This window comes from Gossypium hirsutum, chromosome A12 (genome assembly GCF_007990345.1).
Source record: "Gossypium hirsutum isolate 1008001.06 chromosome A12, Gossypium_hirsutum_v2.1, whole genome shotgun sequence".
Classification (NCBI taxonomy): Eukaryota; Viridiplantae; Streptophyta; class Magnoliopsida; order Malvales; family Malvaceae; genus Gossypium; species Gossypium hirsutum.
In genome coordinates, this window is record NC_053435.1 from 86,963,805 (window position 1) to 86,977,846 (window position 14,042).

Sequence of the window (14,042 nt, forward strand, 5' to 3'; positions counted from 1 at the left end):
AGAGGCCAAGGTGAAAACCCGCAAAGGACGCTTTAAGACCAAAGGGGTTTTTGAATTGAAAACCCGAAAAAGGGCAACTCAAATTGTGATCAAAGATGGGGCATGTTGCAACCTTGTTTCTACCAGAATTAACAGGAAGGGGAAACATTACATCTTGGGACATCAATGAAATACTTCGGACCTCCTAGACACATATCTGTCTCCCAATAATTTTCGAACAGTCCGAATAAAGAAGCTCACGCTACGATATCTGGGGCACCTATTTTCCAGCTTATACATCTTTTGTACCTTAGTAAAATCTGTTATCTTGATTAATTTTCTACTTCGAGCTTCGCTCTAAATAAAGTTTCATCTTATCCATTCTGATAGTCTTTGTCAAGTATTTCTTATTGAAATATTGATTAATGGACTAATAACACTTCCACAAAAGGAGTTCTGCATATTACTCTAGAAGCTTCTAAGTAGTGCAAGAACCCGAAACAGGTCAATTATTCAGAACCTACCGAGCTTAAGGGTTAGAGTTACGTGAGAATTAAAAAGTTGAAGTTAAGGCTATTGCTTCAGATGTTTGTTAAAGAAATCAGTTGAATGAGAAGAAATACGTTAATGACGAACAGTGAGCAATAACAGCCTAAACATTAAAGGGCATTCTGATGATAATTTGCATTCATGATACATCTAGTTAGGAGCATTTGATTCATTTTTTATCATAGAATCCTAGTTATTTATCATGAGCATTACATTCTAGTTAGGAACATTTGATTCATTTCGATCATAGCATCCTAATTATTTGGCATAAGCATAGGAAACTAATTTTTACAGATTGTGTCCCTCAAAGGACAGGGGCATTGGTCAAGACAGCAAGCCTTAACTCCCTAAGCAGTAGGGTAACAAGCTAGAAAATACAAATCTCCCCAAAACAGTAGTGGAGTAGATTGAATATGAGTTCCTATATCCCTAGAGATGCAGTGGGTTAAAGCAAAGCTACTTGAAGAAGAGGAGCACCAAAAGAAATCAAGACTCGACAGGTCCAGGAAATTTTGACCCCTTTTGAAGTATTTGCTCTATTTTCGTTACACGACAATGAGTAAAGATGGGCAGCTGTAGGACTCAAAATTTTCCCAGCCTAAACTACTAGAGACCAAAACCCAATTTAGTCAAGACCAAAACCAACCCAAATCCTGAAACCCAAACTACAAGGCCCAAATGGCCCAAAGCATAAACAAATTTTAGCAAAAAAACCCCTAAGAGCCACCATTTGCAGCCGAAGCAGTCCCCAGGCACCGCACGTCGCGCACCCCTCCGCGTCGTGCGCCACTCCACGCCACGTCAGAGACGTGCTCGATCACGTACCTGCAATGTGAAAAAACATGTAAAATACTTGGCTATAAAAGACCAATATACAGATTTTGTAGATGACCTTTTTTTTGTTTTTGAAGAATATAATGAGAGAAATCAAAGTAAGACATATTTTAAAAAGAAATCAAGGTGATTTTACTGTGGTTTTACTTTTTGTGTCATTTTGTTTTATTTTTCTACCATTTTTTTTCCTTTTTTTAGATTTTTTTATATTTATACGAAACTAAAGTATTAAAAAAGAGGGAGTTTACCTGACTTCTGGTGGTCACGTGGTCGTCGAAGTTTCCTCCGTCAAGGAGATCGGGCCCAGGAGGGAGTCGGGATTGCCTCTGTTCTCCGTTTGGGCGTGCAACGTATGTGGCTGATAAGGGGAGAGATTTTGGAAATTAGGTTTTCTTAAAATAAAATTGAAATGATTTCAAGCAGATTTTTTTGGGCTTAAAAGACAAAACAAAACAGTACCGTTTGGTGTTGTACCCATGCATTTGGCTCAAAAGTGGGGCATTTGCACAATCGATCCTCCCCCTTCGCGCTAGTGTTGAATCGAGCCGTGTTTCAGTATTTCTTAAATTTACTAAATTTTCCCCGAAACTCCTACACTGTTTTAATTTAGCCCATGCTTGCGTACTGTATTATTGGGATTTGGATCATTTTTGCTTTTTGTCCTCCCTTTGTTATGTGTGCATTCAATTTGGTCCAATTCCCTCTTACTTATTTCCAAGTTCGCCCTAAACTCCCATTTGAAGTTCAATTTAGTCTTTTCCATTATTTTTTGTTTTTTAGATTAATTCACTTTAATATTATTTTTATCATTATTTATTACCTTCTATTTTTATTATTCGTATCATTTCATGATTATTATTTATTTCTATTACATTTTTTCCCATATATTTTCTTACTCTTTTCATTAATATTATTATTGTTATTATCCTTACTGTTATACATTATTATTATCGTTACTATTTCTATTATTGTATTCTTATACTATTATTTATATGCGGTATTAGTACTATTTTTATTATTATTAGTTTACCATTATTTTTAGATACCATAGTGGTTCATTAACGTTATTTTTTTTTTCCTTTTTTTGTTATTCTTATTGTTCAAAAAACTCTCATATAATATGGTTTTGAAATTATGTAAGATATTTAATGAGATCACCTTTATATATTGTTGCATACGCAAAATTGACATTAGCTTTATTTATGTATATTATAAACCTCATGCTTATCATATTTGGATTTTCTTAGAAGATTTACTTATGTACTTATCTATTGCTTTAAAAATATCTTACTTTAGCATAATTGAAAAGCACTCTCATCAATCATTATTTCTACATTTTATTTTTATCTTCATTTATTTTACAACCACTTGCGTTTTTAAAAAAGAAAAAGAAAACCCTCAACATAAGGACATATTTCGTGTTTGGAAGTTTGAGAAATCGTGCCCAATCGTGCTGGGTTAGGACTTTTTCATTCAACTGAACTATGGAATATCCTTGTGAGATTTCATCCATGTTTTCTTAAATTAAAACGAGGCAATATTTCGTGTTTGGGAGCTTGAGAGATCGTGCCCAATTGTGCTGAGTTTCGATTTTTTTTCGTTCAACTGAAATACAGAATATCCTTTGGAATTTTCGTCCATGCTTTTTAAAATTAAAATGAGGCAGTATTTCGTATTTGGTGAGTTTGGGAGATCGTGCCCAATCGTGCTGGGTTTCGACTTTGCATTCGACTAAAATACAAAATATCCTTTTGAAATTTCATTTATTTTTTCTCAAATTAAAATAAGGAAATGTTTCGTATTTAGAAATTCGATAAATCGTGCCCAATAGTGCTGGGTTTCGATTTGCCGTTTGAGCCGAATAGCCAAATATCCTTTTTTTTAAGTGCATGTGTTTTTGAAATCCTGAGATGATCTTGTGTCGAGGGTTCGAAATATTGTATCCAATCGTGCTGGACGTAATATTTTATTCCTTCTAAGCGAGAGAACCTCAATATCCAATTCAAGTTATCCAAAAGTTTTTAAAGATTTTATTTTAAAATCTTTTCAAATTTTTAACATTAGGACGTTAATCGATCAATACGGTACCAATTTTAGGTGTTGCGAGGGTGCTAATCCTTCCTCGTACGTAATCGACTCCCGAATCCGTTTTCTAGTTTTTTGTAGACCAAAAACGTTGTTTTAATAAACCAAAAATATTTTATTAAAATGATTGACGACAGGGTGACCCGATCACACTTAAACAAAAAGGATTAGTGGCGACCCCATACATTGTTTTAAAGTCGATCCCCATTTTTCAAAATAAAAATGGTTTCGACAATTATAGATGCTTAAATGACTTGCTAAACATTGAGACAAGCTTAAAAAGACCAAATGGTTAGGTATGAACCTATAATGCACTCAGAAATGTATAAAATAGAAATTTGACACGTTGAGTAACATGAATTGTATAAAATGCAAATTTGACATGTTAATGTATGTTTTAGTGTAATTGAGCATGATTTGAATAATCCATGTATACTATATGATATGTTAGAATAGGAAAATTAGAAATAAAACGCAAAATAGCACGTGTGGATAGGTGTTAGTGTGTCATATGAAGCTTTTGGGCATGTTTTGTTATATTTGCAATTGAGTCCTGATTTTTATGCTATGCAATTGGAGTCCTTAAATGCTATGAAATGACTTGAAAATTTGCATGATCAAGTCTTATATGAATAAGTCCATAATTTTACTCTCGATTTTACAAAAAAGTTTTACTAAATATTTTACTAAATTTACAATTTAGTCATTAAACTTTACTTTAAAAATTAAATGAGTTTTACTTATCAGTTATGATATTTTCTTTCAAATATTGTCTTTATTAAATTGTTTTTTTACTATAAATATGATTTAATTGTTGAATTACGAATGTTACTTATGTCGTGTGTTAAATGACGATTTCTCCCTGATGTTGGCTAGATCAAGAGTAGGCTGCAGAAGTATGTTTTTTTTAGAGTTGTATGTTACCTTGAACTATATGATTGATGAATATGCATGTATATAAATTTGTGTAGTGTGATTGGTGGTTGTACAGAGTTCATGTAAGTGACTAATATAATGTTCTAGATTCGAGTTGGTCCACCCCGATTGGGTGTGGGACGCCACATTTGGTCTAGTTTGTGAAACTGAGAGTGGTCACGTCTTGATATATAAAGTTATTATTGGGCATTTGTTAAATAAGAAATAGGCTTCAGGCTTAATGGTTAAGTGTAAAATCTCCTTTCCTCCCATTTTATTATTTTTGGCAAACTAGGATAAAGTCACACCTCGAAATAAATATAGATGGTTAAGAAATAAAATAAGCAAGAAATAAGACATAAACTGAATGGTTAGGCGCTAATGCATCCTTCTTAGAAGTAAAGGTTTGAGTCCTGCTCCCCTAAGTTCTTTTAATTTTTGGCAAAGCCTTGTTTAAGTGCCCAAATTGACGCCCTTAAATTTATATACAGTTAGGTGTCTGAATTAAACATCCACTCCCCTTGTACACAAGCGAGCCTTCGACGACAATTCATCCCGTAATGTTCACCACAGAACTTCATTGACTTTAGGCTATACAAATTTCTAGTTAACTAATGGATTGTTTAAACTGAACTTCAATATCTAGTATAATCGGCATATAGTCTGATGTCAAGACAACAAGTGTACAAACAACCAGCTGTCAAAAAATATCAAACCATGCGCTATTCACAACCACCCTACCAACTTTTCTCGAACCCATTGTTTTGTACCCCTACTTTTCTCCCACGTAAATTCATAGCCAATCTATGACATATTCTGTAAATCTATTTCCAACAATGACTGTCGAAAACCTTTAAATAAATAATTCGAGCTGTTACTGCCCCTTTCCTTTTCACTTGAGATAGTCAGGTCGTTAAAGTCCCTCAATCACGGCCTAAGGTGTATCGTTATCCCTCGCCAATGATTTTATCAAATCCCATAAAACTCTTTTACGATGCCGCTCAAGGTATTCATAGAAACAAGTCAATTTCCACTCCCTATTTTTGAGATAAGTTATCTTTAAATCAATAAAATTTTGAGAGTATTGATTTATCTGAATATTGTTAGAATTTCTCAACAGTGTCAAATCTCCTTCTTTCTCCATTCAATCAACACAAAAGCACTTCTTAAACTTTAATTTTCTTTTCATTCTCTACTCGATCACTATGAGTCAATGTTTCAATTAAGAAAATTACATATGAATTATATTGTTTCATTGCTCTGGAGGTTGTCGAGACCTCGACAATTCCAGCTTATGATTTTCATTGCAATCAATCTACCCGTTCAATGGCAATTGTCGATAATCGAGTATTAGGAACTAAACCATGCTCTAAAGCTATCTCTTCTAAACCCATGTCAGAAGTAGTTGAAACAAATAATGAGCCCATCATGGGTTGCTTTTTCACGTCAGTTGGCCCATGCATGTACTATCATGTTGAAAATCTTCCATTGAAAACATTTGACCACTTTCCTTATTCACCAAATTACCAACTAGGTTAATACCTAGATTAGTCCTAACATTATGCATAGAATTAACACTCTTATTAGTTCTTATAATATTAGGGACAATAGTATCAAATATCATAATATTAGGGATTTGCCTTTCCTTTTCGTCACACAACCAACAACTCTGAGCACCTTTAGCTCGCCCACTCGCTGCCATGAGAAATACACTCGATTCCATTATGAGCTTCTACTTCTCCTTAATTGCCCTGATCGGGCAAAAACCTTCATCATGCCCTAAATGACCACAAAGGAAACAAAACAGACAAACGCTCATATGGAACTGAGCATAGACGTGTTTATTAGTATTAACCATTATTTTCTCCTTATGTATCAATAGAACTCTAATATCTAACTTTACTCGAGTTCTCTTATAATCTCTAACTTCATCAACAATGGCTTTTGCATCATACTGTAGGAACTCCCTATAAAATTTCCAAGTTGTTGAGCCATAACTTTTTACATAAGCCATCGAGGGAGATCATGAACCTGAATCTAAAAATTGACGAAAAATAATGGGACTTACATAGGCTTCTTCCCTTCTATAATTCACTAAATAAGTGACAGATGATTATTAAACGTCTATGGACCACCATCCACTGCCCTGTCAGTGTCGATTTCATAATTAAAATGAAAAATATAATGCTTTTCCCCCAAATCTTTAATTGATACTCCTCCAATGTGATGCCAGATATTAGCCATGGTATTTCTCATTGATTGGAAATGAACAATAGTAGTAGTCAGGAAAATACTTTCTTCAGTTCAGGGCAATTTTATCAAATTCCACTACTAAACCAATTAACAATCGAAATTATAAAACAATTCAAATGCTTATCAATTAATCAAATTACAAGTTATTAGAAATTAATATTAATTAATATTATTTGTTAGTATTATTAAGTAATTAATAATATTTATATTATTCTATTTATATTAATATATTTCGATTTATAAATCTATATTTCTATATTATTTATTTTATTATTCAACAAGGTTGTTATACTATACGTCAATAATGGCAATAAGAATTATCGCAAAGCAATAAGAAAAAAAAAAGAACACATAGATTTTATGTGGAAAACCCTTATCGGGAAAAACCATGGCAGAGAAGGAGAAATTCACTAATACTGAAAAAAATAATTACAAAAGGTTTGTGGCTATGCGCAATTTTTAAAGAGTTAAACAACCCATCTAATAGAAGAAGCATAGTCTTATATGGATTCAAATTGTGCGGCAAGGCCCGTATTTCTTTAATAAGTGAGTTGCACCTTGAACTTTTCAGGCCCTCATAGATTCCCAATTTTGCCGCTCTTTTTTATTTCTTTAACAAGTGAGTTTCACCTCGAACTTTTCAAGCTAGATCAAATGAGATTCAAGTTACACAACTTTAACAAAGGCAAAACTCATACGGGTTTGAGGCATCTTCCACCCTACTCGACTCTTTCAACGATTCATCCTCATATCAGTAATTGAGAGTTTTGCTAATACATTCTCCATCAAGTAACAAGTAAGATCCAAAAGAATAGATACTAGTTACTATGGAACAAAGAGACGAAGAAAAGTAAAAAAGAAAAGAAAAGAATGTGTTACAAGAGTAGACGATTGAACCTTGGATATTTGATAACTTAGATATTTTTATGGATCACTTATTGTGCAATAAAAATATAAAAGAAAGAAATAATTACAAAAAAATATTTAAAAAATGAATAAATGTTAAAGAAATAAAATCCTAAATGCCAATACTTCTTTGGCCTAGTGACAAGAGTAGAGATGCTCATGGGCTAGGTCGGGTTCAGGTCGGGCCTAACCAAAATTTTAGGCCCGTTTGCTAAGATTGAAAAATGGGCTTAAAATTTTGCCTAAGTCTAGCTCAAATAAAAATATTAAAAATTGGGCCCTACTTGACCCAAAAAAGGGTATAAAATTTCGCCTAAGCCCGACCCAGATAAAAATATTAAAACTTGGGTCCAGCCGTATTATATTTTTTTATATAATTTTAAAAAAAATCATAATACATCAAAAATGCTAAAAATATTAAAATAAATGTTTCTCAATAAATTGAAAATAAATTTTAAAAAATATATATACTTAAATAATACTAAGATAGATACAACTTAACAAGCAAATGTCTCTAAAATAGTAACAAAATTAACAATAAAACAAGAGTTATACATAAAATAACAACAAAGTAGTAGCAACATAATAGTAAAAATGGTAACAAAATAGTGAAAAAACAATAAGAAATAGCAAAAAAAAAGAGAGAGTAAAAAACATAAAAAAATGTAATTTTTTTACATATTCGAGCCGGGGTCGAACCGAAAAAGTCTTACTCAATGCCTGATCCACTTTCTAAACAGGCCATATTTTTTTACCCAAGCTCATTTATTGGGCCTATATTTTTACCAAGTTTAGATAAGAGTAGTCACTATAGCAAATTAAGCTTTTAGCGGCATTTGGATAAAAAATACCGCAAATGTTGAACTTTTAACAACATTTGTTTTGAAAAACGCCACAAATATATACCATTAGTGGTGCTAACCAAAAAATGCCGCAATAAGTCAGTATATAGTGGCGTTTGTCGAAATAACGACACAAATAGTACATATTTAGCTTCATTTTATGCTACGTGCCACAAAGGTACATCGAATGGGAGTAGCGTTAGCGGTATTTTTCCCATAAACGTTGCGAAAGGTGAAGAAATAGCGGCATTTTCCCCTAAACGCAGCTAAAGGTATAACAACAATAGCGATGTTTTTCCCATAAACACCGCAAAAGGTAAAACAATAGCAGCGTTTTCCCATAAACGCTGTTAAAGGTAAAGTAATAGCGGTATTTTGCCTATAAACGCTGCGAATATTTTTAAATTTTTATTAAAATGATGCTATTTTGATAGCTGACCCCCAACCCTTATTCCCTCAAATCGTTTTCCCCAAATCCCTAACTTAGTTTTTTCCCCAATTCCCTAACATAATTTTTTTCCCATCCGTCTGTTGCTAGTCGTCTGTCCGATCATCCATCTGCTGCATCGTCGTTGATATTACATTTTCCATCGATCTCTGTCTCCTTCGTTGACGCTGCTCATTAATTCTCTGTTTAAGGATTTGTTATAGAAAGGCAATAAACTTAGTATAATTCTATTTCGTGTTTGAGATTGAAATGTTTGAGAATAAAATGGCATATTATGTAGAGTTTGTTGTTAAAATTCCTTTGGAATAAGTTATTACTATCTTTTCAAGTCATTTTATTTGTAAATGTAAGTTCTGCAAAACTATACCTAAGAAAGCTTTTGATTGTTTATTATTGCATTCATTCTTATTGATTTAATATTTTTTTGCTATGTCCAGCCATTTCTTATTTTTTTTTCATGAAGTACGTGTTTCAGACACCTATGCATACCTCAGACTAATTCATGGGTACTAGAATATGATGTTTTAAGAACAATCTGAAATCTAAATACATGGAAAAACTTAGAAAGAAATGAACATATCTGTGCCATACATATATCTGTGTCTGAAACTCATCTGAGTCTGAGTAACAGTTTTATTGGGCTTTATTAATTTTAAATAGAAGCTAAACTTTTACCCCTTTTAACTTTTGCATTTCATAAACACTTTCTGACAATATGTTTTACATACGGGAATTAGTGTTGTCAACATGTTGCAAGAAGGCCTTGCAAGAAAACTAAAAGAGCTAAATATTACAGCTATGGTAAATGACATTTCTTTTAACTATTGGTTGTTCAATTCTTGAACTAAAAATGAGGCATTTGCTACCATTTATATATGGCGGCCAAGCATTTTTTGCTGTTACTCTCTTCTCTTGAATGATGAGAACCAAGTTAAGCATGATTTTTATATTTAGTTTTAGTTTGAAATCTTAGTTTTGATTTTTTAGTAATTTAAATTAGTTATGCTTGATATGGTACTTATATAACATGTCTATGTGCATTATAATTTTTGGTATAACAGTGGTCAATGTCAATTATAAGTTTCATCTTGTTAACTTTTTGAAGTATTTTGGGCATCTCAATTACCAAACTAGATTTTAAGTGCTTGTTATATGTCTGTCGTTGCAATTTTATTGTTAAAATAAGATAATTTCAGCTTGGCATATTAAGCTTCCAATAGTCTTTTTCATTCTTTGCACGAACAGATTCTTTGTTCCATAACTAAATCTTCATCTTTGGATATAGCCAACTATTCAATACTTTAAAGAAAGAAAACAGGAGGTTGAAGTTGTTGGTGGTGATGCTACACGAATAATTCAAACAATGAAGAAACTTTACAACATGTAATAATTCTTCCTCTCTACTTTCTTATTTTGCTGCTTTCTTGAACACAAGCTTATGTAGTTGATTTATATTAGATAATTAAGATGTTAGGTATAATGTTTACTAAATTATCTAGCTTCCATATTTTGTTTAGACTTAATACGTTTTTGTTCAGCCTTTTTTATTTGGTTAAAAGCTAAATAATGTTGCTCCGACTATTCATTTTTTCTTGAAGCATCTATGTCTAACATCCATGTCTTGACGCATGTTCGAATATTGGTCTGGGGAGTGTAGTGATATGATATTCCTTAAGCATTCCAAATATATGTAACTTTTAAAAAAAAATTGAAATCACCTATGTCACTTACATCAGAGTTCGAGTAACATAGCTTAATATAACTGGAAGCCTTTTGAGAGTGTATTATTATTTTTTATTCTAAATGCATGATGTTGTACATTTTATGCTAGTCCAAAAGGTATTTGCATGTTTAGAAGATAGGTCACAATTATACTTTTTTGAGCTTATCTTTGCCTTTATTAGTTCCGTTAAAGTATTTCTCTGAACTTGGTCTTGTGTAGATTCTGAAGTTGAAATATTTTTAAATTTAGCCACTTGGTATGCATGGATCAACTTTATACAATAGTATATTATCTTTATCAAAACTTGTTTTATGCAGTTGATTTTGTTTTGGAGATGATGTTGATTATGGTTTGAATGTAGCATAGCATCCCAAGTTAATAGTTGAGAAGAGTTCAGATTTGAGTGCGGCATCTCAGGTACATGTGCAAGACTTAATTCTACTATGCATTCACCAATTTGCAATTTTGCATGTACATCTAACTGCTTGGGATTCAATAAATTTAAATAACATGAATTAATATATATATTAATGTCAATTTATCTTATCATTTATTTATTATGTTTTTTATTGAAACAGTGAATTGGATCCCTACAAAAGAAGTATTCGATAGGCTCATTTGAATTGTCTAATCAAACAACTCCATTTTAAGCTCTCCTTAATTGCATTTGTAAATACCTATTATTACTTACATGTTTTAATTTAATTGAATTAAAATTTGAAATTGTTTGTTTATTTGATTTGGTTGTGGTAAATTTATTACTTATATGTTTTAATTAGAAACAGAGAATTAGAAATCAACTGAATTAGATACTTGATATATATTATCTATTCTAGTACAATGACATAATTTAAATCTATTTAGAACACTTAAGTAACCGTAATTTATTGTCAAATTTAGACTTCAAGAACTACGAAATGAATAAGAGTTAGATGGATTTGTCAAGGGTAAGCAACGACTATCGAAATGGAGTACAAACTTTCTAAATTTTGCATTTCAAAATGCAAACCAAGAGAATATGGTTCTTTGCCCGTGTAAGAAGTGTGGCAACATCAATTGGCATATTCATGAAGTTGTCTACGAACATCTAATTGTTGATGACTTTATTTGAAGGTATAAAAAATAGATTTTCCATGGAGAGTGTACACATCATAGAACCTCTTCAGCAATTAATCCGTGTTATCCTCATAATGTTCACCATCAGTCTGTTAGAGAAGATGACATGGAAGGTATGTCATGAGATGTATTTAATATATATAGTAATGGTTTGTAATCATTTCCACATGAAATTATTACATCTAATGATTGTGATAATGGTGGAAATACTTTTACCGAAATGGGAAGAAGTGCACTTGATCAAGAGCTAAATGGAGAAGCGACAAAGTTCTATAAGTTACATAATGAAATGAATGAAAAACTTTATGAGGGATCGAAATTTTCAAAATTGTCCTTCTGTATTCGTCTTTTTCACTTAAAATGTTTATGGGGTGGACTAGAAACTCTTTTACACTGCAGTTAGAGTTTTTGAGATATATGTTTCCATTTGCAAAAATATCTCATTTATACAAAAATATGAAGAAACTGATAAAAGGATTTAGGCCTTGGGTACGAAAAAAATTCATAGTTCCCCAAATGACTGCATATTGTATTGAGGTGATCGGAAAAACCAATAGTCTTGTCATGTTTGCGGTAAATCTCGTTGTATGAATAGGAATGCAGAAGATATGAATGAGGATGAATGTGAGACACATTCAAGAAAGAAGCCAGTAAAGATTTTACGATATTTTCCACTAATACCAAGGCTTCAAAGGCTTTTCATGTCGTCAAAGATAGCCTAGTCTATGAGGTGGCATCATGATAAACGAACCGATGATGGATTATTAAGGCATCATGCATATTCTTTAGCTTGGAAATCATTTGATAGGAAATTTCCAAGCTTTGCAAGCAGTCCTCGGAATGTGAGGCTTGGGCTAGAATCTAATGAATTTATTCATTTTAAAATCATGAGTACTTTGTACAATATTTGGCCTGTAGTGCTTGTTTCTTACAATATGCCTCCGTAGTTTTGTATGAAACAATATTATTTTATCTTATCTATGATTATCCCTAGAGAGAAAGATCCTGAGAAAGAAATTGTCATTTATATGCAGTCACTTATTGAAGAGTTGAAACAGTTATGAGCGAGTCCTGAAACATATAATGTCTTGAGAAAGGAGAACTTTTATTTACGTGTAGCTTTGTTGTGGACTATTAATGATTTCCCAGCTAATGCCAATTTATTTGGTTGGAGTACCAAAGGATGTTATGCCTGTCCTTGTTGTGCTGCGCAAACATGTTCGAAGTGGTTATATAATGGGAAAAAGTTCTCTTATATGGGGCATCGTCGGTAGTTAGATTAAAATCATATATTTAGATTTCAGAGGACTCTATTTGATAGTACTGAAGAGTTCAAAGAAGCTCATGAGTAAACCATTGGATCTGAAATATTGTTCATGTTAAAAGATATCAATTTTAGTTATAGGAAGATAAATCAACCACCCAACACACAAACAAAGGAAAAATCGGAGGAGGCGTATGTTGGCAATGTTGACTGGCAGAGTGATGATGAATATGATGAAAAGGATGATCCTAACAAGGTGGAGTTGTGGAAAAAAAGAAGAAGTATTTTTTTAGTTGCCTTATAGGGAGCATCACATTTTTCAACGCAATCTTGATGTCATGCATATTGGAAAGAATGTTTGTGAGAACATCATCGGGACAACTCTCAATGTCGATAGAAAATTGAAAGACAATATTAAGAGATGACTTGATCTAGTTGACATGGGAATTCGGCGTGATCTTCATCCTCAATTACTTTTGAATGAAAATTTTCGGTTGTCGCATTCTATTTTTGCAATGTCGAAGAAAGAAAAAGAAGCGTTCTGCACGGTGTTGAAGGATATAAAGGTCCCAGATGCGTATGCATCAAATATATCTCGATGTGTGAGTCTTAAAGATCAAATACTATATTCTCTAAAATCAAATGATTATCACATCTTGATGCAAGATTTATTTCCAGTTGCTTTACACTGTTGTATGTCAAAAAAGGTGGCGTCTTGTATAATTGGACTATCCAATATAATGAAAGCTATTTGTGACAAAGTTTTGATTGTTGAAGAACTTGAGAAAGTAAAAGATCGAGCTGCCTTAACTTTATGCAACTTGGACAAGATCTTTCCACCTTCGTTCTTCACAATTATAGTGCACTTGCTAATCCATCTCCCTCACGAAGCAAAACTTGGTGGACCGGTTTTCTATCGGTGGATGTATCCTATAGAGAGGTGCTAATTTATTTGCAAAGTTTTCATTCATTCATGAATATACCTTTAATTACAACTTTTGATAATGTTGTATATCGTGTTTATGTTCCTATGCAAATTGAAGTCTTATTATTGTAATAAACATTATCTAGAAGGATCAATTGCTGAAGGTTACTTAGCAGAGGAGTGCATGACTTTCTGCTCTAGAT

The 14,042-nt window shown here is 32.5% G+C and overlaps 1 long non-coding RNA gene across 1 annotated transcript; it reads right to left on the reverse strand.

The window, feature by feature from the left end:
- Window positions 1–634: 634 nt before the first annotated feature.
- On the reverse strand, window positions 635–2,079 carry LOC107938054 (uncharacterized). The gene is made up of 2 exons (XR_001694812.2): window positions 1,611–2,079; window positions 635–1,353 (listed from the first exon to the last, which is right to left on the reverse strand). It is a non-coding gene; the product is annotated as an uncharacterized lncRNA (long non-coding RNA).
- Window positions 2,080–14,042: the final 11,963 nt, after the last annotated feature.